At 38.1% G+C, this 25415-nt stretch overlaps 1 pseudogene; it reads left to right on the plus strand.

Moving 5' to 3' along the window:
- The first annotated feature begins 12057 nt into the window (after positions 1 to 12057).
- LOC116754582 lies at positions 12058 to 12389 on the plus strand (annotated as a pseudogene).
- The last annotated feature ends 13026 nt before the right edge of the window (positions 12390 to 25415 follow it).

A 25415-nucleotide genomic window follows, 5' to 3' on the forward strand; every position in this document is an offset into this window, starting at 1 on the left:
GAGGAGACCTCCACATTCCTATACTTTTTAAAAACTTCCTCTAATCTCCCTTGAAAACTGCAGGATTTTCATCTGATCCCTGTTGGACTTCTTTCACTTTTTCATCATTGACAGGTTTTACTGTAAATTTTTCATACCCTCTATTAAACAGTTAATCATATGGGCCCATCTCTGCTTATCAATAAAATTTATCTGGCAATTTCAGTGTGGATCTGACTCTGGGACAGCATTGCTCCCCACCCACTGAACTGCATGGCCCTGTTGGTCTCAGAGGCAGAACTGTAGGGGCAGTTGGTTGGTAATTTAGGCTGCTGTGGGTGCTAGCTAGGCTGAAAATGGGGCCCTTGGGTAACTCAGGGTACAAAGGAGCTCCTGGATATGGAGGTCTCTCCTCACCCTTGGGTGTGTTTTCCCCTGGGATAATAACCTCGGCTGGAGCAACGGCTCCTACCTGTGAGATAGCCGTTGTTGGAACAGCCTTTCCCATGGATACAGCAGCTTCCATCAGAGCAATAGTTTTCTATTCAAAAGTTTCATTCCCTTTGTCAAAATCCACCATGCAATTTAATGAAGATTTGTAGTTACAACTATAGATGTTATCCCGTCCAAAGTAGTCTCCCGATGAGGTGTTAACACCTGAGAAGTTGCCACAAAGCAATAGTACAGAAGGGGTCCCCAGTGGTGTTGACAATGGGCAAGAAATTGTCTGACTGCAAATTGGAAATAAAGGGTCAGCATTTGTAAGGGTTGGAGGGAGAGGAAGACTGACATCAGGGCTCAGGAAGTCCTCTGTTGGGCACTTCTAGTAATTAGGGGGAAAGTACCTTAAGTCATGGAAGTTCACTCCCTTCAGTTTTCTTGGGCATCATGTACTTAAGAATATCTGATAAGAGGCTGGTTTTATCTAGGTTGGACATAGTCCTTTAAACAATTTTTGTCTAGTATGTATAATCCCCTGGATATAGATTATGGGCATCTAACCTTCATCCAAAGATAGATTACAGTGACCAGCATCAGAAACAAGTTCAGAATATCTTCTTAATAACTCAGTTAAGCTTTACAATAATTTAACATAGCAAGAAAGAACTATTTGAAAAGTAGGTTTTAGACAGTAGGTACTGACCTCAATTAGCAAAACTAACATTTAATATCATCTATCAAAACATAATTTCTTTTTCTCTAAACTTACCCTTGATCTTACCAAACATAGCCAAATTAAGATTAATTTGTTTAAAAAATAAGTCAGGTTAATTGATCACACAGGCTTGTATAATTTGTCCAATAAAGTGGTTGCCTTGATTACTAAAAATTGTAGAAAGTATACTCCAAGTGAAAAACGTATTTTTAACCTTTCTTTTTTTCACTATGAAGGCATCAGTCTTGTAGCCAAGAAAGGCTTTAACCCATTAAATAAAAAATGAGGCTTGCCAGGAAGCTGGGAAGATCCAAGTGACCATCTTAGATTTCTCATAGCCCTGACTGTTTAATTTATGCTATTGTTTACACATTTTATTTTCTCTCATTTAGGAGCAGACCATAGCCATACTACGAGGACATCAGGATGGCAAAAGTCTTGACAATAGGGTGAATTTTCTTTCTGACAATTTACAGCAAATATAAACTTATTGACTTTTAGTAAAGCCAGGTACAATAAAGTATTATACTTAATGTTGATGACTCTAAAGACATGTCTGTGTTATAAAGCAGAAACTAACACACCATTGTAAAGAAATTATACTCCAATAAAGATGTTAAAAAAATTGAAGTAAAAAGAAAAAAAGACATTTCTGTATTAATTAACAAACCTTAATAGTTAAGTTTACAGGCTTGAGTTGAAACAGGGATAGACATAGAATGTAGGAGAAAAGTCTCAGAATTAAGAAGGAGCACATAGATTGCTAAATCCTGTCAGAAGCAACCCAGACAGTTAAATTTCTTCCTTTTCACATAACATTTCCTTTGTCTCCTGCGCCAGCAATAAGATCCCTTTCTCATCTCTAAACATCCACACCACGTTTCTATGGCAGCCCATGTTGATTGCCACCATTCCTCTGGTTCCCTGTCTTTAGACATCCATACCATTGTTCCTCTGGTCTATACCTAGGTATCCAATCAGAGCCCCAAAGCATTTGGGGTTGATCAGCCTGTCTAAAATGGACAGTCATTGACTGAGTGTCCTCTCCAGAGCTCCTGGCTTGTGGAGTCCCATGGCCCTATTAGTACCTGACCCCTGACCTTCTAATTTACCACGTCCCATCTGGGTCACCAGCTGAAACTGTTAAAACATGTCTCGGGGGCTCCGAGGAGCTCCTGTTCTTTATGTGTCAGTGAAGAAACAATTCAGTGAGAGGCCAGTGATAGACAAAAAGTGATTTATTAGGGGCTTCCCTGGTGGCACAGTGGTTGAGAGTCTGCCTGCCGACACGGGTTTGTGCCCTGGTCTGGGAAGATCCCACATGCCGCGGAGCGGCTGGGCCCGTGAGCCATGGCTGCTGAGCCTGCGCATCCGGAGCCTGTGCTCTGCAACGGGAGGGGCCACAACAGTGAGAGGCCTGCGTACCACACACACACAAAAAAAGTGATTTATTAGAATAGGACACCTAGGAGGCTTACAGGCAGGGGAGTGAGAAGGTGCGTCACCCTGAGAACTTAGTGGGCTACACTTTTTATAATCAAGGGAAAGTGGGGAGCGGACACTTCTTCCTCATTCTTGGGTAGACATCAAGCTTCCATCATCAGCTTCTCCTCCACGTCAGTTGGGGGAGTTTTCTTGTCCCTCCGTGATCAAGGTGGGACTGTCATGGAGCAGTGGAAATGAGCAAAAAGGCATTAACATATACTAAAGATGGTTAATCATCTTGGATTTCAGTGTAATGTCACCTTTTCCTTATATTTTTGTTTTTACTGTGTGCAGAGGAGCCTGTCCTAGGAATTGTTAACTTACTGAGCTCACTGGGCAGGATGTGGGTCTCAAGCCACTATTATTATATCGTTTTGAGGCGTGTCTCATGTTTCTGTTGCATGCTTTTGTTTCTAAGCAAGCCTGCTTGGCTTTGTGGTTAAGCAAACCTGCCTTCTTGAGTAATCATCAACTTACAGGAGTCTTCCCATACTTTTTCTCTACTAACAATCCCCTAGTGAGATTAACTATCTAATCACCTGCTTTGTCCCTTTACTCTGTATCACTTGTGGGGTTTTAAGTCTCTCTTTACTCCTAGATGCGATTGTAAGCTCTACAAGGGCAAGAATCCCGGTGTGTTGTTCCCTGCTTTTGCTCATCACTTGGCAAAATGTCTGGCACACGGTAGAGTTTTGCAGTGGAGGGAAAACTTTCTTCTTCCCTTCTAAATTCTTCTGGCTGGTCTAATAATTAAATTGACATGAGGTAGATTAGCAGGAGATAATAAAATTTTAATTTCACACATATGGGAGTTTATAGAAATATGAGACTCAAAGAAATGACTAGAGCAGGAAGCTTTTATTCCTTTTAGACAAAGAAACAATAAATTTGTGAAGAATTGACAAGACAAAGAGACTTAGGTTTGGGTACTAATTAGTGGGGAAACTAAGCAGAGCTTGTTTACATAACCTCTGGTTCCTGAATGCCCTGTTTCTGGCAATAAAGATGTGTCTCTGCTTCCTGATCAGAGAGGGTGCCTTTCACATGGGAGATTTATCATTGCTTTGAGGAGGGCAGAGAGGAGGGTCAGAGTGTTTTTCTTGCATTGGCTGTTTCTCAAGTAACTTTACTTCAGAATAATCAATATGCCAAAGTGACATTTTGGGGGCAACCCCCCCGATTGCATCAATTTCCATAAATATTGGTTGAAGAAATAAATGAATGAATGAACAAAATTTTTAAGATTTGTTACAGAATAAAAAGGGCAAAAAACTCCCTGTAATTCTTTTTTAGAGAAAGGAAATCAAGATGTTAATATCTGCCTAGTTGCCCAGTCTTTTAAAAATTAAAACCATAGTTTTAATAATTATAAACATTGTAATTACGATTTGGCACTAATCACAATCACATAATCATAATGCCTAATTATGATTTGACATTAAAATAAAATGTTATGGAGAAAAGGAAAAAAACAGACCAGCGAGACCTAATTTGAATTATTTTGATAACTACTGATATTTCTTTTTACAAGTCACATCAGAACAATGATTATTGGTGAAAAACAGTATAGGAGTAACCTGTTATCATTTGTATAAATGTAGATAGAATTTTCACAAGACCCTTTTGTTAGAAATCAATGCACAACTGCCTCCCTCCTCTCTCCTCCCCCCGTAAAAGGCATTTTAACACAAGGTCCAAGAGGGTGAACTCTGGAGCCAGGCTGCCTGAACCCATACCTCAGCTTTGTACCTTCCAGGTCATAACTCTCTGGGCAAGCAGCACAGCCCTCATCAGCTCAGTTTCTCACTTGGAAAATAGAGATGATAATGTACCTACACCTTAGTGTTATTTTCTGTTTCTAGGGGTCTTGAACTGTGCTCAGTCTTCTCCTGCCTCCTCAATTCCCCTTCCTTCCTTCCTTCCTTCTTTCCTTCCTTCCTACATTTCTCTTTCTTTCTTTCTTTATCTTTCTTTCTTCTTTTCTTTTCTTTCTTTTCTTCTTTCTTTCTTTCTCTTTCAAAGTGGTAGCCCCTTAATTGCTGCTTCTTTCTATAATAATTTCCTAATCTACTTTATATTAATTTGAAACATATGAAATGTGTTCATGGTTGAAGGGAAGCAGAAAATGCCATCCCAAAATATGCCTCCTGGGTAAAAGGATTATTTTAAGCGGATTATTTTTAACAAATAGCAGACAGAGGAAATGCTCTGAAAACTGATTAGACGTTGCCCTTTTGTGAGGGGTATTTACATTTATAAGGGCAATCTCCATTCGTAGGGTGTCTCCCTCTCTGTACCAGGAAGAGGAGGATGACTAAATCTCTAGAAACTCTTATCAATGGAGAAGGCAAGGACTTAAATCTGCATAACAACCTTTCCCTTGTTTAGTGTGCTTTTCTTGGTCATCTGCTATAACTGGACTCCTCGCTCACAGCACCCTCTTTTGTCTTTAGCTGAAGATCATATTTAAGGTGGTAGCTTGGGCCATTTCAGGGAATTATTTAGTTTTCCTGGGTATCACCCACATATACGGGAGGCGTACATGTTATTAAACTTCTGGTTTTTTTTTTTTCTCTCTCGTTAATCTGTCTTTTTATTACAGAGGGGTATCAGCCAAGAACCTAGAAGTGTAGAGGGGAAAATATTTTTCCTTCTCTACAATGTTTTCTTTTCTTTTTTTTTTTTTTTTTTTGTGGTACGCGGGTCTCTCACTGCTGTGGCCTCTCCCGTTGTGGAGCACAGGCTCCAGACGCGCAGGCCCAGCGGCCATGGCTCACGGGCCCAGCCGCTCCGCGGCACAGGGGATCTTCCCGGACCGGGGCACGAACCCATGTCCCCTGCATCGGCAGGCGGTCTCTCAACCACTGCGCCACCAGGGAAGCCCTCTCTTACTGTTTTTAAGAGTCTTTAACTTTAGTTTTACTACTTTAATTATCGTATGTCTCAGTGTGAACCTCTTTGAGTTCCTCTTTGTGACACACTGTGATTTCTATGACTGTATGTCTGTTTTCTTTCTCAGGTAAGGAAGGGTTTCAGATATTATTTCTTCAAATAAGTTCTTTGTGACTTTCTCTCTCTCTTCTCCTTCTGGGACCCCTATATAGTGCAAATGTTAGTATGCTAATGTTGTCCCAGAGGTTGCTTAAAATATCCTCATTTTTTTTTTTTTTTTTTTTTTTGCTCTACGCGGGCCTCTCACTGTTGTGGCCTCTCCCGTTGCGGAGCACAGGCTCCGGACGCGCAGGCTTAGCGGCCATGGCTCACGGGACCAGCCGCTCCACGGCATGTGGGATCTTCCCCGACCGGGCCAAGAACCCGTGTCCCCTGCATCGGCAGGCGGACTCTCAACCACTGTGCCACCAGGGAAGCCCCCTCATTTTTTACAAATTCTTTTTTTTTCTTTTTTCTGCTCCACTTCAATGATTTCCCCCCACCATGCCTTCCAATTTGCTGATCTATTCTTCTGTATCATCTAATCTACTACTGATTCCTTCTAGTGTATTTAAGTTTTAGTTATCATTTTCTTCAGCTCCGTTTGGTTCTTCTCTATATTTTCTAACTCTTTGTTAAAATTCTCCCTGTGTTCATTCGTTCTTCTCCTAAGTTTGTTGAGTCTCTTTATAATCCTTTCCTTGGGCTCTTTATTGAGTAAATTGCTTATCTCCACTTCATTTAGTTCTTTTTCTGAGGTTTTTGTCTTGTTTCTTCATTTGGAACCGATTTCTCTCTCCTCATTTTGCCTAATTCTTTGTGTTTATTTTTATGTATTAGGTAGATTAGTTATGTTTCCTGAACTTTGAGAAGTGGCCTTATGAGGTAGATATCCTATGAGACCCAACAGCTCACTCCCTTCTGTTCACCAGATGTATATACTCTGGAGGTGTCCTCTGTGTGGGCTGTATGCACCCTTCTGTTGTGATGGGGCCAATTATTGCGAATGTGCTGGTATGTTGTGCTGGCCCCCAGTCCAGAGGGCTGCCAGGCCATGCCTCATGTGGCTGCATGGCCCAAGGGATCCCAAGGCTGTGACCAGTCTGCTGATGTCTTGGGCCATCTCCTCCATGGGATCCATTGGCTGGGGGGTATGGGCCAAGTCTGGTGGTGCCCCACTGTTGGGCAGGATTGGGCCCACAGGCAGCTGGCTATGGGTCTTGGGACAGGGGCAGGACTGATGCTGGCTTGCTGGTGGGTGGGGCCTCTGGCCTTAGGGCCTGAAGGGGTTCAGAGTTGGTGCTGGCCTGCTGATGGGCTGGTAAGTCCCATACACTAACTGGATAGAGGGAGGACTCTAACAGGGCACTTGCCACCGCTGACGTCCTCGTTGCAGACAAACTCCCCAACGTGTGTCCCATCATCATTCATATCACTAGGAGCAGTCTGAGTTGTCACCTGCCTCTCCAGAAGCCTCTCCAAAATCGGCAAGTGGATCTGACCCAGGCTCCTTTCAAATTACTGGAATTTGGAGCATGTGAGATTTTGCACGCTCCCTTAAAAAATGAAGTCTCTTTTTCCCACAGCCCTCTGACTCTCCTGTATGTAAGCCCCACTGCCTTCAAAGGCAGACATTCTGGGGTCTAGATGGGTTATTGTTTTGTTTTGTTTTTGTTTTTGTTTTTTGCTACAAGCCCCTTGTGATGGGGATTCTGATATGGGAGCTTGGGTCCCTCACTCCTTGGAGAGATCCTCTGAAATTGTGATTATCTTCTTGTTTTTGGGTCACCTCTCCCAGAGTTTTGTTAGATGCCTCCTCTTTACTCCTCCTATCTATCTTGTGGTGGTTCCTTCCTTATATATTTAATAGTGGGAAATCTTATCTGGTAGTCTTCAGGTTGTTTCCATAGCTAGTTACTCTGTATATAGTTGTAATTTTGGTGTGACCATGGGAAGAGGTGAACTTGGGGTGTTCCTGCCATACCGTATTGGTCACACCTCTTATGCACCTCTTTTATATTCTATTATTGATTATAACAAACAAATTCAATAACTAATTTTACATTATGTCCTCTTTTATTGGGCTTTTGTCTCCCTGAATATCCAGCATTATTCAAAATCAGGTTCACTCTTGTCACCAAACTAATTTGTAAAAATTTAAAATACAACATTAAATATATTTTTTCTTTTCAATCTACTCTTCTGCAAATAGTAACTCCACTATGCCACTAACTGCGATGATTATGTGACACAAAGCGGTAGATTTTTACTAGATTTTAGCAGAATAATTTATACATTAGCATTATGAATTTAATTATAGCAGAAGTTTAAAACCATTAGTGACATGCATTCATTACTATTTCAGAGAAACTGTAATCCAGTCTTTCCCAAACTCTATCCTTCATGGAGAACCATATACAAAATAAGTGAGGTAAATTGTGAGTACAACATTGAGAACAGCTATCTACCAACGAATTGGATAACCTAGAAGAAATGAATAAAATTTCTAGAAACATAAGAATTGTTTTTACCAGGACTGAATCATGAAGAAATAAAAGATCTGAACATATCAGTAATGAGTAAAGGTGTTGGTCAGTAATCAAAAGCTCCCAACAAAGAAAAATACAGGACCAGATGGCTTCAGGGGGTAAAATCTACCATATACTTATACAATAATTGATGCCAATTCTTCTCAAATGCCTCCAAAAAATTGAAAAAGAAGGAACCCTCCCAAACTCAATTTATGAAGCCACTATCACTCTGATATCAAGGCCAGACAAAGACACTGCAAGAAAACAAAACTATAGGCCAATATCCCTGATGAACATAGATGTAAAAATCCTCAATAAAAGACTAGCAAACAAAATTTAACAGCACATTAGAAGGACTGTACACCAAGACCAAGTGAAGTTTATCCCTCAGAGGAAATAGTGGTTCAACCTATGCAAGTCAGTAATGTGATATAGCAACACTAGCCAAATAAAGGACATTAGCATCTCCATAGATGCAGAAAATTTTTTTGACAAAACTCAACAGTTTCATGATAAAAACTTCCTACAAATGGAAGAAATTTGTCTTAACACAGCAAAGACTATATGTGAAAAGCCCACAGCTATTATCATAATCAATAGTGAAAAGTTTTTTCTTAGACCAGGGATAAGGCAAGAATTCCCACTTTTCCCACTTCCATTCAACATAGTACTAGAAGTCTAAGATCAATTAAGCAAGAAAAATGAATAAAACGATGATGGATAAAATTGAAGAAGACGCAAATAAATGGAAATACATTCTGTGTTCATGGATTAGAAAATTCAATATTGTTAAGGTGTTATACTATACAAGGTGGTCAACAGATTCAATGCAATCCCTCTCAAAGCACCAGTGATGCTTTTTACGGAAATAATAAGAACTATTCTAAAATTCATATAAAACCATGAAAGACCCTGAATAGTGAAAGCAATCTTGAGCAAGAAGAACAAAACTGGAAGTATCATGCTTCTTGATTTCAAAATATAGTATATCACAGCTATAATCAAAATTGTATGGTACTGGCATGAAAACAGACATATAGCCCAATGGAACAGAATACAGACATATAGTCCAATGGAACAGAATAGAGAGGCCAAAGATAAACAGTCAACTGATCTTGGACAAGGTTGCCAAAAATACGCAATGGAGAAAGGACAGTCTCTTTAACAAATGATGCTGGGAAAAAATTGATATCCGTTTGCAGAAAATGAAATTGGACTCTTATCTTACAGCATGCACAAAAATAAACTCATAATGGATTAAAGATTTAAACATAAGGCCTGGAATTGTAAAACTTTTAGAAGAAAACATAGGGAAAAACTTCATGACATTGGTCTTGGAAATAATTTCTTAGATATGACATCAAAAGGATAGGCAAAAAAGCAAAAATACAAAAGACAAGTGGGACTGCATCAGACTAAAAGTTTCTTCACAGCAAAGGAAACCATCAAAGAGTGAAAAGGTAATCTACAGAATAAGAGAAAGTATTTGCATATCATCCATCTGATAATGGATTCATATCCAAAATATATAAGGAACTCCTATAACTCAATAACAAAAAAATAACCAAATTTTTAAAAATTAGCAAAGGTCTTGAACAGACATTTCTCCAAGGAAGAATCAACAGGGGGAAATTAAATCAAAGCCACAATAATACATCACACCTGTTAGGAAGGCTATTTGTTATCAAAAAAAAAAAAAAGTCCAAATGATGTTATCTTGACTACACTTATTAGTGTTGTCAAGGATGTGGAGAAACTAGTTCCTTGTACACTGTTGGTGGGAATGTAAAATGGTGCAGCCACTATGGAAAACAGTATGACAGTTCCTCAAAAATTTTAAAACTGAATTAACATAAGATCTAGCAATCCCACAGAAGTATACATCCAAAATAATTAAAATCAGGACCTTCAAGAGATATATGCACTCCCATATTCATTGCAGCATTATTCATAATTTCAAAACTATTGAAACAGTCTCAATATCCATCCACAGATCAATGAATAAAGAAAATGTGACTTATACATACATCAGTCAGCCTTAAGAGAGAAATAAATCCTTCCATAGATGACAACATATAAGCAGCTCAATGGAGGACATTATGCTAAGTGAAATAATCCAGTCACAGAAGGACAAATACTGCATGATTCTCCTCATATAAATTATCTCAAACAGTCAAGCCCATAGAAACAAAGAATAGGATGATGGTTGCCAGAAGCACCATGGAGGGGAAATGGGGAGTTGCCATTTAACTGGTATAATATTTCAGTATGTAAGATAAATAAGTTCTAGAGATCTGCTGTATAACATGTACTTACGCATAACAATACTGTGTATTTAAAATTTTGCTATGAGGGTAGATCTAATGTTTCATGTTCTTTACCATAATTTTATTTTTAAATCTACGGGAAATAAAGTAGAAACCACTAGTCTGTGATTTGATTATAAAAGTAGAAACCAGTAAACATTAGTACACATTCATTAATTTTAGAGTCTAAAATTTAGAAATTTAAAAATTTTGTTTTCTTCTGGGTTCAATGCCCTGTTCCTCGCAAAGAATCCTTCTAGTATTACTTCAAGTGGATTTTCCTTTTCCATACTCCATCAGTTATTTTCAGAATATATTCCAGTTTTTCTAAATTCTCAATTACTTTATCTATGTTATTTATTCTTTACCTGTGCTTTGGACAATCGTCTGTTTACCTTCTCCACCCTGGAGGGCTTTGTTTCTGCAGGACTGCTGCATAGATATATGTGTGGAGGGGTAAACTTTATTGCTTATCTGGATTAGATGCACTGTTTCTTAGATTACAAACGTTTCTTAGTTAACTTCCTCATAACCAGAAGTAATTTACTAAGGAATGGTTTGTGCAAAATAGGCTTATCTTAGCATGTTGAAAAAAGGTTTTTTATATTTTTACATTAATTTATCATTTTAAAACCATAACAATTTAAAACAATCTTTCCTCAGGACACTGATTTTTAGCATTCATTGTTGTCGGTGAGAAGTTTTACATTAGTCTGGTTTTTGTTCTTTTGTAAATAAACTCTTTTATTTCTTCCTTGGAAGGATTTTAAATCTTTTCATTATTGATGTCCTGAAATTCCACAATCATATATCTTCTCTTGGTTACTTGTTTGTATGTTTATTTAGTTACTGTTCTGGGTAGACCTTTAAATATGAAGGCTTGGGTCTTTCAATTCTAGCAAATGCTTTTATATCATCTCTTTTATAGTTTCCTTATCTACATTTTCTTTATCCTTTTTCTTTAGAATTTCTAGAATTGGAAGGTGGACTATTTCATTCATGTGTGTATTTTATTTCTCATATCTTTTTTTTGTTTTTTAAAATTGGAATAAAATTGCTTTACAATGTTGTGTTAGTTTCTGCTGTACAATGAAGTGAATCAGCTATATGTATACATGTATCCCCTCCCTCTTGGACCTCCCTCCCACCACCCCCATCCCACCCATCTAGGTCATATATCTTTTGAATTTAATCAATCAAGAAATGTTCAGGCATAAGTATTTTGACTACTTGTACACTGCATTTCTTTTTTATCTTCAGTCTTGCTTTGGATTTATATTAACTTCTGCAATCATCATTTTAATCTCAGAAATTTTTCCTTTTTCACTGAACAAATGTGCTGTTCTTGTTCTATGTATGCCATGTCATTAAGTGAGTCTGATGTACTAATTTTTTTTTTAATTTTCTCTCCCTTGAATTACCCTTGTCTCCTTCAGTCTTTTTTTGTTTGTTTGAAATTTCTCTTTTATGTTCAAAGCACTTAAATATTGAATACTTCTGGTTTGTCCGATGAAGGATTGAGACAAAACAAAAGGCTGATTTGAGGCTGGTGTATTGAAATTACTTTTTGATGATTAGACATCACTTTAAGATGTTTCAGCGGTAGCTATTTTAGCCATCTTAGAGCCTGTGGAGGCCTGCTGGGAGCAGGACTTCTAAAATGACAAATATGTCTGGAAGGCTGTGGTCCAAGGTCATTTCTTCTGGCTATAAGCTCTGTCTACAGAACAAGAGGGAGCACACAAGTGTTCTGAAAATTGAATGTGTATACGCTCGAGATGAAACTGAATTCTGTCTAGACAAAAGATGTGCTATGTGTACAAAGAAAAGAACAACATAGTAACTCCTGGTGGAAAACCTAACAAAACCAGAATAATCTGGGGAAAGATAACTCATGCTCATGGAAACAGTGGTGTGGTTCATGCCAAATTCCAAAGTAATCTTCCTGCTAAGGCCATTGGACACAGAACCCAAGTGATGCTGTACCCTTCAAGGATTTAAACTTACTGAAAAGTAAATAAATAAAAATGTGGATTTGTTCTCTTGAAAATAAATAAAAAGATGTTTGACTGGTAAACTCTGATGGGACACTTCCTTCTAGTTGACAATATTGAGACCATTGCCCAGATCGAGATCCCAAGCCAGAATACCCATTCAATTCATTTAGAGAAAAACTATTAAGTTTTTGTGCTTTGGTTTCTTTGTTGAGGAGAGAAAGTTAAACAATTTGGGAGGCCATTGTGAAAGGAATATCTGTATGTGTGTTATAAATATACCTATATCTGTATATGTTCAAAGTATTTTTATTGATTTTGGAACTCATTGTTGACGACAGTATATCCAGTTCAAACAAAAATGATTGAATCATTAAGCTTTGGCTTATATGATACCAAATTAAATGGCCTTGTCCATTACATTAAATGAATAGTTAAATTAAGTATGTTTGGGCTTCCCTGGTGGCGCAGTGGTTGAGAGTCCGCCTGCCGATGCAGGGGACACGGGTTCGTGCCCCGGTCCGGGAGGATCCCACATGCCACGGAGCGGCTGGGCCCGTGAGCCATGGCCGCTGAGTCTGCGCGTCCGGAGCCTGTGCTCCACAACGGGAGAGGCCACAACAGTGAGAGGCCCGCGTACCGCAAAAAAAAAAAAAAAAAAAATTAAGTATGTTATCTACATAATCAAAATTTGGATGTGTGATTGAGACTGGTGAGAACATGAAATTCATTTCTATATTCAGGTCTATGTGTGCAAGTTCATTAACATAAACTGTGGTGCTGTAAAACCATTCTAAATAGAATAGTATCCTACTTAATATATTTACACATTGAGCTGCTTTATTAGGAGAATAATTTGAGCTTCTGAAGTACAGAAGATGTAGTACTGTAGTGCCCTATCCAGGATGCAAGTCAGCAGAATTCTGTGGACGTTCTAACCACGATAGAGCACCAGGACACAAATGAGTAGTCTGGCTAATTCCTCAGGAGATCGAAAGAAAGACCTTTTCTTACTGACACTCTCTAGTTTCTGTCTTCTCAGCAATCAATAGTACTTACTTTGTGCAGGTACTCTATAAGGCAGTGTGAGAATAATAATAATACACACAAATACCAAAATATTCCTCAGGTGTGACAAAAACTTAATATAATTTCCACTTTTCAGAAAGTTTTTTTTTCTGGATGCAAGCATATATTTATGTTTTTGTGGTAAGAACACAATATGGTATTTCCTCTGTTACGTTTTTAAGTGTACAACACATTGTTGACTATGTTGTCAATAAGTAAGCTCTGTTTATTTATCCTGCATAACTGAAACTTTACATTTGTTGATTAGACACTCCTCATTTCCCCCCCAACCCCCAGCCCCTGGCAATCACTACTCCACACTCTGAGTTTATAAATGTGACTACTTTAGATACCTCACATAGGTGGAATCATGCAGTATTTGTCTTTCAGTGACAGGCTTACTTAACTTAGCATAATGTCCTCCAGTTTCATCCGTGTTGTCACATATTGCAGAATTTTCTTCTTTTTTAAGGCTATATAGTATTCCATTATAAGTATATACCATGTTTTTCCTTATCCATCCGTTTGTCAATGGACATCTAAACTATTTCCACAGTATAATTCTGAATAGTGAATACTGCCGCAATGACGTAGGAGTGCTGGTATTTTGAGATCTTGATTTCAGTTCTTTGAGATAAATACCTAGAAGTACAATTACTGGATCATAGGATAATTCTATTTTTAATTTTTGGAAAAACCTCCATAGTCTTTTCCATAGCAGCTGCACCATTTTACCTCCCATCAAAAACATGTAACAATTCAAATTTTCCCATATTCTCACTCGCTATCTTTTTTTTTTTTTTGATGATAGCCATCCTAACAGGTATGAAAACTGCATCATGGTTTTGATTTGCATTTCCCTGATAATTAGTGATGCTGAGCATTTTTTCATATATCTGTTGGCCATTTTATGTCTTTTTTGGAGAAACATCTATACAAGTCCTTAGCCTATTTTTATTTTTTTGTTTTTTTGGGGGGTTTTGTTTGTTTGTTTGTTTTGGGCTGCATTGGGTCTTCGTTGCTGCACATGGGCTTTCTCTAGTTGCAGCGAGCGGGGGTTACTCTTCATTGCAGTGTGCAGGCTTCTCATTTGCGGTGGCTTCTCTTATTGTGAAGCATAGGCTCTAGGTGCATGGTCTTCAGTAGTTGTGGCATGTGGGCTCAGTAGTTGTGGCTCATGGGCTCTAGAGCACAAGCTCAGTAGTTGTGGCATATGGGCTTAGTTGCTCCGCGGCATGTGGTATCTTCCCAGACCAGGGATTGAACCCATGTCTCCTGCGTTGGCAGGCGGATTCTTAACCACTGTGCCACCAGGGAAGTCCCCCTTAGTCTATTTTTAAATCCAGTTATTACTTTCTTTAAATTTATTTTTAATGAACCCTAATTTATTGTGCAAAGGATTTTCCAACTTATTTTGTTAGATCAAATAACTAAAATACACAGGGAAACTCATTTTTCCCTGTCATCCACCTCCTTCTCAGCTACTCCTGATTTGTTCTTAATCTGAGAGATTCCTCTGAAGTAGAAAGGAGTAAGGGCTCTGGCGTCAGAAAGGCTCTTTCTAACACTCCCTAATTGTGATCCTGAGCAAGTTGGTGACTTTCTCAGTCTCAATTTGTCATCTGCATAAGGATAGCAGCAACAGTGACCTCATTGAATTGTTTGGAGGATTAAATTAGGTAACATGTGACAGTGCCCAACATTAGCTGAGTATACAATATGGTCTTGAAAATGAAACCCCTTTTCCAGTCGAATTTACACCCTTCCTGTTGAGGTTTCCCATATTCCAGTTGACATTTAGCTAAGTCTTTGCAATGTTTTTTTCTCCAGCCTAGTACACAGTTTCCTTCACAGCTTAATCTTTAGAGTGTTTAGGTCCTTCAGAAAATAAAGCTCATCACTGCAAGATCCCATAGCCAAGCCAGACTCATTCATTCTTTTATGGACAATTTTCCTTTGTAAGAGAAGCCAAAATGAGTTTCCTGAAACATGTGAGTTTTCTGTGCCAAAGACCTTAAGGAATTCCTTGTATTCTCCAGTACCTTAAAAACAACAGCAACAGAATTTTTGGAGATAATTTCATTATTTCATGGCATCACTAACCAACTCTTGGTTTTTACGGGAGTAATTTTTTCATTTGTAGATTATCCTTGTCCTTGATTTCTCTGCCCTTACCTTGTCTGCCCCTTGGCTATTTTTATAGCTCATTAGTCCCTCCATCAGAGGATGGGAAATGGAAATAAAAGAAGATGAAACTCAAACTCAGGCAGCACCGATGCAACATAAAACGGACCATCGGGGATGAAAGGAAACCCACCGGGTTGTCTGTGGAGGTCTTAATGATGGAATTATGCTTACTATTTGATTTCAGACTGTTATTCACACAATGCAGGTTGGCTACTAAACTCGATTTTCTCACAATCCTTAAAATGGTTTATTGGTACTCATTACTACAATGATATCCCTCAGGCACCCAGGCCATCTGGCATGCTGACTGAGTGTCTTGGTCTTTGATCAGTGGGCAGGTGTCTTCACAGAGCTTTCAGCCTCATCCTGGTCTGTATGCTGATTCACATCTTCCTGTTAGGGCTTTGCATCTCATAACAACTTCAAATTTAGCAGGAACCTGCCAGACACACTGATATCCTGGGAGCCAATATAGCTAGTGACTTCTAGGACATAGAATGAACTGACTTCACTCACTTTTCAGGCTGGAATGAAGGTAGGATTGGTTTACATTCTTGAATGATGTATTCTGTGTAAGGCTTGGCCATCAATAATCTTCAATTTTTTCCTGAGAGTTTGTTATTCTATAAATGACGTAATCCTTGCCAAAAATATAACCTTGACAAAAACTGACTCGTTTTCCAAAAATTCAGTTCATTACAACTAGTTACACCATCTATAGTTATCTTAGTGTTATATTTTGTTAACACAGATTTGGTTGTGAAACTGTAGATGTCTGTGGATTTTCAAATAAGTCTGCTTTAACTTCTCATTATCATGAGAACTAAGAGTGGGGTACAGTCAGCTCAATTGTGTGTAACTAACTTTTTGTTTAGAAACATTATTTAAAAATGCCTGGCCAGGGCTTCCCTGGTGGCGCAGTGGTTGAGAGTTCGCCTGCCGATGCAGGGGACGCGGGTTCGTGCCCCGGTCCGGGAAGATCCCACATGCCGCGGAGTGGCTGGCCCGTGACCCATGGCTGCTGAGCCTGCGCGTCCGGAGCCTGTGCTCCGCAATGGGAGAGGCCACAGCAGTGAGAGGCCCGCATTAGCGCAAAAAAACAAAGAAAAAAAACAAAAAAAAAAACAACAACAACAACAAAAATGCCTGGCCAGAGTGCTTTTGTATTATTTAACAATATGAATTTTTTTTTTTAATTTTTTTGCGGTACGCGGGCCTCTCACTGTTGTGGCCTCTCCCGTTGCGGAGCACAGGCTCCGGACGCGCAGACTCAGCGGCCAAGGCTCACGGACCCAGCCGCTCTGCGGCATGTGGGATCCTCCCGGACCAGGGCACGAATCCGTGTCCCCTGCATCGGCAGACGGACTCTCAACCACTGCGCCACCAGGGAAGCCCAACAATATGAATTTTAATACAACTTTTGAAGCACCTATATATTAAACATTTCTTTTAAATTCAGTGTCTCCCAGGGAGTTTTCGTTCCCATAGAAACAGGAAAAAAAGAAACCATGAAAAACTTCTTGTCAGACAATCTTTGGATATTGCAATTGCCTGAGTGGGCTTAATACTGCTCTTTCCAGTTTTCAAATCTTATTCAGGTTTCCCAAAAAAGTGCACTTGAAAACTGAAATATTAAATATTGAATCTCCCTCACCCCATTAACTGAAACTGCCACAGTCAGCCTCTAAGTGTTGGAATGACCCTGGTAAGGAAATTTGGTGTAACCGTGGCAGATACTCCAAATTTTCTGGCAATACTTTTGCAATACTTAGACTGAAAACATTCGTGACAGGACATGGTGAAGGGGCAAAGAAAACTAGGATTAGAAAGAAAAGGGAGGAACAGAAAAGTAATAAGGAATTTGTAAGAAGAGCAAGGAACAATACAGCTGTAGTTTCCTAAGTTTAGGGCTGTATGAACATGCTCTGTGTCTGCATCTTGAGAGACAGGTAAGCCAGTTGCTGAAAGTCTGTTCTTCTTTGAATAGCTTTTTATTATTTTTTTTTTTTTTAAATAATTAGGCTGAAAGGAAAATGTGTAAGGTAAGTTGGCAACGTGTAAAATTCATTTCACACCCATTACTGGGTCTCAAGAAACTGGCTCAAAGATTTGAAAGGGCAAATCACTGTATGTGTGAGAAGCAAGGACCCGGTCTTGAAGACACTGCCTTGGCAGACAGTAACCTCATTGTGAAAATTTAGGACAGCTGTGAAATTAATTAGCTGTCTTCTCCAACCGTGTGAGGCTACAGCAAGAGTTAGAACTCAGAGGAGCCCCCAGCAGTGGGCACACACTTCACGGGGTACTAGGAAGGGGGGTACTTTTCTCTCATGGAATTGTCACGTTCATATCACAAAGAAAATGGATGAAAACAACAAAAAAAACTCCACTTTTTTCCCCCATCTTGAGCATTTAATTGAGATCTTAGGTTGCTTTTAAAAATGAAATATGGTGGCGCAGTGATTAAGAATCCACCTGCCAGTGCAGGAGACTCAGGTTCGAGCCCTGGTCTGGGAAGATCCCACATGCTGTGGAACAACTAAGCCCATGTGCCACAACTACTGAGCCTGCGCTCTAGAGTCTGCACAACTACTGAGCCCATGCGCCACAACTACTGAAGTCCGCGCACCTAGAGCCTGTGATCCGCAACAAGAGAAGCCACCGCAGTGAGAAGCCCGCGCACCGCAACGAAGAGTAGGCCCCGCTCGCCGCAACTAGAGAAAAGCCCACGCACAGCAGCGAAGACCAAATGCGGCCAAAAATAAATTAATTAAAAAAAATGAAATATGGGATAATTAACTCTCTTATCAGACAACAGCCAGACTGCAATGATTACTTAGGAGAGTTAGAAAGGACGTATGTTCTACAGTCAACATGACCTTCATCATTTGTTAGGTTGTTTATCTGGTTGCTTTAAAAAGTTTTTTCAGAATATTTTCTTTTTAACTACATGGGTAATTATCATTGTAGTCTTTACTAACTGATTTTTAAAGTCACATTCAGAGTTCCACGCCTTGCATTTGCAAAGGTCAGAAATGTTTTGAACAGAAATGGCATTGGGAAGGGGGCATCTATAAATACTATTTCAGATTTTAAAAGGTCACATGAGAAGGAAGAAAAAATTCATCTTTGTACTTTGCATGTCTCAGACATATCACGTGCTTTTGTAAATGAGTCCTTTGCCAACATAGCATATAATATGTTCTTATTAAGGCTAACCTTTCCCCCTCCATAGTCTGGATTTTACCATAACTTGGTTAGAAAGAAAGAGTATCCCTCCCATGGCTCAGCAATTGATACCCATCTAATTAGGGAGATATTTGGAACCTCGAGACTTTAAAGTTGAGAAGAATGTTAAGGATTAGCTTAAATACCTTCTTTTACTAAAGGAGAGATGAAGACCAGACATTTGACATGATTTGTTCTAGTGAGAGAAATAGTTATGTCAGAACAGAACTAGAACATGGGTACCCTGATTCCCGATTTGTACTCTTTATTGGTGCAATCTCTGTGAGCTACTAGAAATGCTTCCTTTGGAAGGAAGGGCTTCAAAAATCTAATTCTTAAAAATAAAGTCCTAATTAGAATTTATTTTATTTTAGTAATATTTTGTTTAAAATAAATGTTTATTGAAGTATGATATAAATACAGGAAAGTGTCACGTATAGTGACACGTGTAACACGTATAGCTTGATGAATTATCACAAAGGAAACACATTCATGGAATCAATACCCAAATAAAGAAATGGAATGTGGCAAGCACCACAGAAGTTCCCCCTTCTGTCCTTTCTCAGTCACTACTACTACCTGCTCCCCAGAGACAATAACAATCCTGATTTCTGTCACCTTACATTGGTTTTTGCCTGTTTTTGAACTTGTGTTGAAAGGTTATAGAGAAAAGGGAACTCTTGTACACTGTTGGTGAGAATGTTATATAGCCACTATGGAAAAGAGTATGGAGTTTCTTCAAAAATTAAAAACAGAAATTAAAAATAGAAAAATTAAAAATAGATCAGGGTATTCCACTTCTTAGCATTTCTGAAGAAAACAAAAGCACTAATTCTAAAAGATTTATGTATCCCTGTGTTCACTGCTGCATTATTCACAATAGCCAAGTTATGAAAGCAACCTTAGAACCATCAGTGGATGAATGGATAAAGAAAATGTGGTGTATATATAAAATGGAATATTAGCCATAAAAAGGAATGAAATCTTGCCATTTGTGACAACATGGGTAGATCTAGAAGATATTTTGCTAAGTCAGACAGCGAAAGACAAATACCGTATGATCTCACTTATACAGGGAATCTAAAAATAAAACCCCCCAAAACAAAAAAAATAAACTCAAAGGTACAGATTGGTGGTTGCCAGAGGTGAGGGGTGGAGGATGGGTGAGATGAGTGAAGGGGATCCAAAGGTACAAGCAAACTTCCAGTTAAGAGATTAATAAATCCTGGGAATATAATGCACAGCATGGTCATGACAGCTAATAATACCATATTGCATATTTGAAAGTTGCTAAGAGAGTAGATCTGAAAAGTTCCCGTCAGAAAAACAAAATTATGTAACTAACCATGGTGACAGATGTTAACTAGTCTTATTGTGATGATCATTTTGCAATATATACAAGTATTAAATCATTATGTCGTACATCTGAAACAACATAATATGTCAATTATACCTCAATAATAAAAATCATTGCTTTTTATTTTATATAAAGGTGTTACTTATATATGTTCTGTTCAAATAAACTTTACTAGATTTAATAATATTCATTATTACAACATTTGTAATAATGAATTGAAAGTTTGATTCAAAAACTACAAGGGGAAATCTTTCCTTTCTGAGGTCCTCCGCCCACAGAATATTGGCACTGAAAGCACCCATATTTTGCTTCTTCCCATTTACATTTCATATTAACTTTAACTCATCTCTCCCCTGTCCCCCTTTGCCAAATAACAGAATGGAAGCTCCACCATGCCTGCCATGTCTGATGCACAGGAAAGGGTACAAACTTAAGTCAATGCTTCAGTGAGTGTGTTGATCTGACCAGATGAACCAGAGAGTTTTCCTACTGTTGCCCCATCACTAGCTGCTCCAGAAACCAGGTCTCATTAGATATACTTAGAGGCAAATATACAGCACTCTCTTTCAGACTGATGGTCAGAAAGATTCTGGGCTTAGCAAAGAACAGATAATGAGAGGAAAAATCAAGGAGAGCAGAGTTGGTGTTAATTCATTGTTGTTAAGAATTTTTATGGCAAAAACACTGGCAGAACCAGCCGTGAGATTCTAGTTGAAGGTGAAAGGAAGAAAGTCTTATTTTCATTCTCCTGGAGAAATAAGGACTAAACATGGATTGGACTTGGGGGAAAAAGTGAGCAGAACATTTTCCTCTGACTGATCAGATTTCTTCATAAAGCTCCATATCTAAGATTTTCAACTTGCTCCTGGAAAGAATTGGAAACATGGAGAGGTGCAAATTATAGATGCAGTAAGAATGAAAGTAAATCCAACAAAAAGCTCTCATTTTCTTTCATCTTAGTGAAATATCTCTGCATTTCTTAGCTGCTACTTTAGTTTTTATTTCTATTATAATTCATGTAATTCGTAGTTGTGAAGATCAAACCATCAAGCCTCCATCCATGCTAATGTGTTAAATGGGGATCTTTTTCTTTTGTATCATCAGGATTTAGATGTTCCCTTGGTTATAAGTTGTCTGAAAGTGGAAATCAACTGGACGTGAGTTGAGAGTACTTTCGCACTGAAACAAAATTTTATTGCATTTGTTAAAATCTCAGAATTTTAATAATGGATTATTTCATGTTTAAAGTGACAGAATATAATTTTGATTTTATTTGGTATATATCTTTTAAAAAATATCGAGTGAGCTTTATAGATCTAAGTGAGTTTTATGTGGGAGGAACTATGATGAATATTGGCTCTTATATTAGGTAATGTGGAGTGACTTATTATATTAGAACTTATATTAGAACATATGGAGTGACTTCCTTTTTTATAGGTGCTGGTAGGTGTGGGGTGAAACTTATCAGGATGACAGTGAGAAGACTCATATTCTAAACCATCTCCCCTTTGCCTGTCCCAAAATACTAGCTCCAGTTAAAATGCAAATGCTCACGTCATTGTTCTCTTTCCCATCTTAATAGCAAAAAATTTAATCTTGCTGCAGATAGAGGTTGGCTATTTAGTGCAACAAACAAATTAAATCACAGAGAATACGGAAACTGCCCAGAATTCTCCAGACATTTCTAGTCATTCTTAGTTTGACCAAATGCTAAAAGTAATTCATCCTGTAGAGGTAATAACAAATTCAAATATTTAAGGCCAGTTATATAGCTAGGTTGGAACTAGATTATATTTCATTTAAAAACCTTATATTTATCTAGTAAGATTTTGTTCTTCGTCCAATCAGAAAGATACAAGACCAGAAATCTAACTGAAATTTGCCTGTTTATGACTTTCTAATTTTCTTTAGCTCCAGAAAATAAATGTATCCTTTACCTTAGAATCATCTATGAGTAAGTAACCCCTAAAAGCTAATGTTTATTGAAAACCCACTTTAGATAGAGTTTTACAAGCACTATCTTACGTGAACTCGTGAAAGCTTAGGAGGTAGGTTCTATTTTTGTCACATTTATTTCACATATGAGAAAACTGAGGCTTAGCAGTGGTAGAGCTAAGGTTAGAAACCAGACTTTTCAAAATCCAGAAGAAATCAGGATTGACACATATGAGGTAATCCAGGCAGCTAGTCAGTGAATAATTAACCTAGCTGTCTCTATCAATATCTATCGACCTATCTATCATCTATCTTCTATCTATTACCTACCTCTCTATCATCTATCTGTCACTGATTTTCACAGAAATATGTACAAAATTATGAGTATATTTACTGTAAATAGATGGTATGTGTGTGTGTTTACAGCAGAGGAACATGTTATTGAATTTGCTTAACTCTCTAAAATTAACTCATGTCTCTCTTAAGATTAAATTACACAGTATCGTTTAGGGTTCTTTTTAGTTACAGGAGATGAAAGCCCTTAAACTGGCTTAAGCAGAAAGAACAGGAGTAAAATACTGGCTTATGTGACTAAAAGGTCCAGGGGTGGCATGATTAGCGACGCCATCAGGACCATATTTCTCTTTATGTGGTGGTAACCTGGCTGCCATCAGTATCAGGTTTCTGTGCTCTGAGGACAAACGTAAAAGAAAACTTGCTTATTTTTCTTCAGCAGATTCCCCCACGTCCCAGAACAAATTCTGTTGACTCTTTGTCATGTGGCCATTCTTAAGCCATCATTGTCCGAGGAAGATGTTATGTTTTCCTTGTCCAAGTCTGGGTCATATACTTACTCCTGTAACTGGGGTTGAGGGCATGGGCAGCCCTGTGCAATCCATGTGGACTAACGATGGACACTAGTGGGTTTTCAAATGAAATTCAGCAAATTATTATCATATAAAGAGGAATGGATACTATTTGGCAAAAAAAAAAACCCCAAGTTATACTACAGTGTTCCCAATAGTTCAAATATTTTACAAGGGATATTGAATCCCTTTGCAAGAATGCATATCAAATACTGAATTTTGTAATAAAGCATTTGAAAATGCTGAGATTTTACCAAATACTAGGGTATGATTTTTGTGAGTTAGTTATATAATTGATGGATAATGAAAATAAGTTCATCCATTATAATTGCTGACTAAAAATAAATCCTTGATGTTACTATATAGGAGGGTAAGACATTCTACATTGAACTACTAATCTGGTCTATCTTCCAGTCCAGAATTTTCTGCCGAGGGTCTTATTTTGTGGAGAAAACAAATGGTAGATGCCCACAGTATCACTTTTTCTAAATGATCTGATAACAATGTAACCGTCACGTCAATGCACTTCACAAGTTCCCTGAGTCATTAGTTCCAGGATTGTTGACTCTGCGGGTCTATATCTCTCCTCTTGGCACTTTGGGTAATGTCCGAAATGTGGAGCTGGTGTGATCTATCGATCTTCTTGCTAGCACTCTTAACAAGATTATTGGAAAAGGAGTTCAGTTAGTAGGAAAATAAACACAAATTCCAACAGCAGAAAAACATTTGCAAGCTGAAATCCTTCATGCCAACTCACGTCAGCACTTTAGAGGCATCCCACCTTATCCTCAGTGTGTGAAACCATGGAGAGACTTTTTTTGATCACTGACCTTAGAAAAGCGTACGTGATTTAACCCTGGCTAGAGTAACCAACATTTCCAAGTGTTAGATTGATTCTATCCCTTTCGGGTGATTAACATTTTTTTGGGTCATCTTACGGTTGTCATTAATGGAAGAGATTTTTTCAATTTTATTTTCTTTCAGCTTTATTGAGATATAGTTGACATGTAACACTGTGTAAATTTAAAGTGTACAAGGTGGTGATTTGACACACGTACTTATTGCAAAAGGACTATTGCGATAAGTGAGTTAAGGCATCCATCACCTCACATAATTACCGTGTGTGTGTGGTGAACATTTAAGATCTACTCTCATAGCAGCTTTCAAGTATGTACAGGCATACCTCAGAGATACTGCAAGTCTGGTAACAGATCCATGCAATGAAGCAAATATGTCAGTAAAGTGAGTCTCATGAATTTTTTGGTTTCCCAGTGCACATAAAAGTTACGTTTGTACTACACTGTAGTCTATTAAATGTGCAATAGTATTATGCCTAAAAAAACAAAATGCTAACCAGTATCTAAAAATGCAGGATTGCCACAAACCATCAATTTGTAAAAAAATGTAATATCTGTGAAGTTCAGTAAAGTGAAGCACAGTATGAAGTTTCCTTACCATAGAGTATTGTTAACTAAAGTCACCATTGCTGTACATTAGATCCCCAGAATATATTCATCTTATAACTGAAAATTTTTACTTTGGGGCCAACATCTCCCTATTTCCCTACCCTTGCCCCCAGCCCTTGGAAACCACCATTCTACTCTCTGTTTCCATGAGTTCAATGTTCTTAGATTCCACATATGAGATCATACAGTATTTGTCTTTCTCTGTCTAACTTATTTCACTAAGGATAATATCTGCTAGGTCCATCCATGTTGTCACAAATGGCAGGATTTAATTTAATGGAGTAATATCCCATTGTGTATATATATATATTATATAATATCACATTTCCAATATTATTAATATATATATATATATCACATTTTCTTTATCCATTAATCCATCAGTGGGCATTTAGTTTGCTTCCATGTCTTGGCTATTTCGTGAATAATGCTGCAATTAACATGAGAGTGCAGATATCTTTTCAAGATACCGATTTCATTTCTTTCAAAAATACATCCAGAAGGATTGCTAGATCCCATGGCAGTTCTTTTTTCAATTTTTTGAGGAACCTCCATAATGTTTTCCATAATGGCTGTACCAGTTTACAGTCCCACCAACAGTGACATCCTTGCCAACACCTGCATCAAGCAAGTCTATCAGGGCCATTTTTCCAAGAGCATTATTTTAAAATTAATGTTTCTTTCTTCCAGTTTTCTTGACACAGTAACTGACATACTGCACTGCATAAGTTTAAGATACACAGCATAATGATTTGATTAACATACGTCATGAAGTGATTATCACAAGTTTAGTGAACATACATCATCTCATATAGGTACAAAATGAAAGAAATAGAAAAAATTTTTATTTTCATATACAACATACAGCAGCGTTAATTATATTCATCATGTTGTACATTATATTCCTAGTGATTATTTAGCTTATA

This window comes from Phocoena sinus, chromosome 5, assembly GCF_008692025.1.
Source record: "Phocoena sinus isolate mPhoSin1 chromosome 5, mPhoSin1.pri, whole genome shotgun sequence".
NCBI lineage: Eukaryota > Metazoa > Chordata > Mammalia > Artiodactyla > Phocoenidae > Phocoena > Phocoena sinus.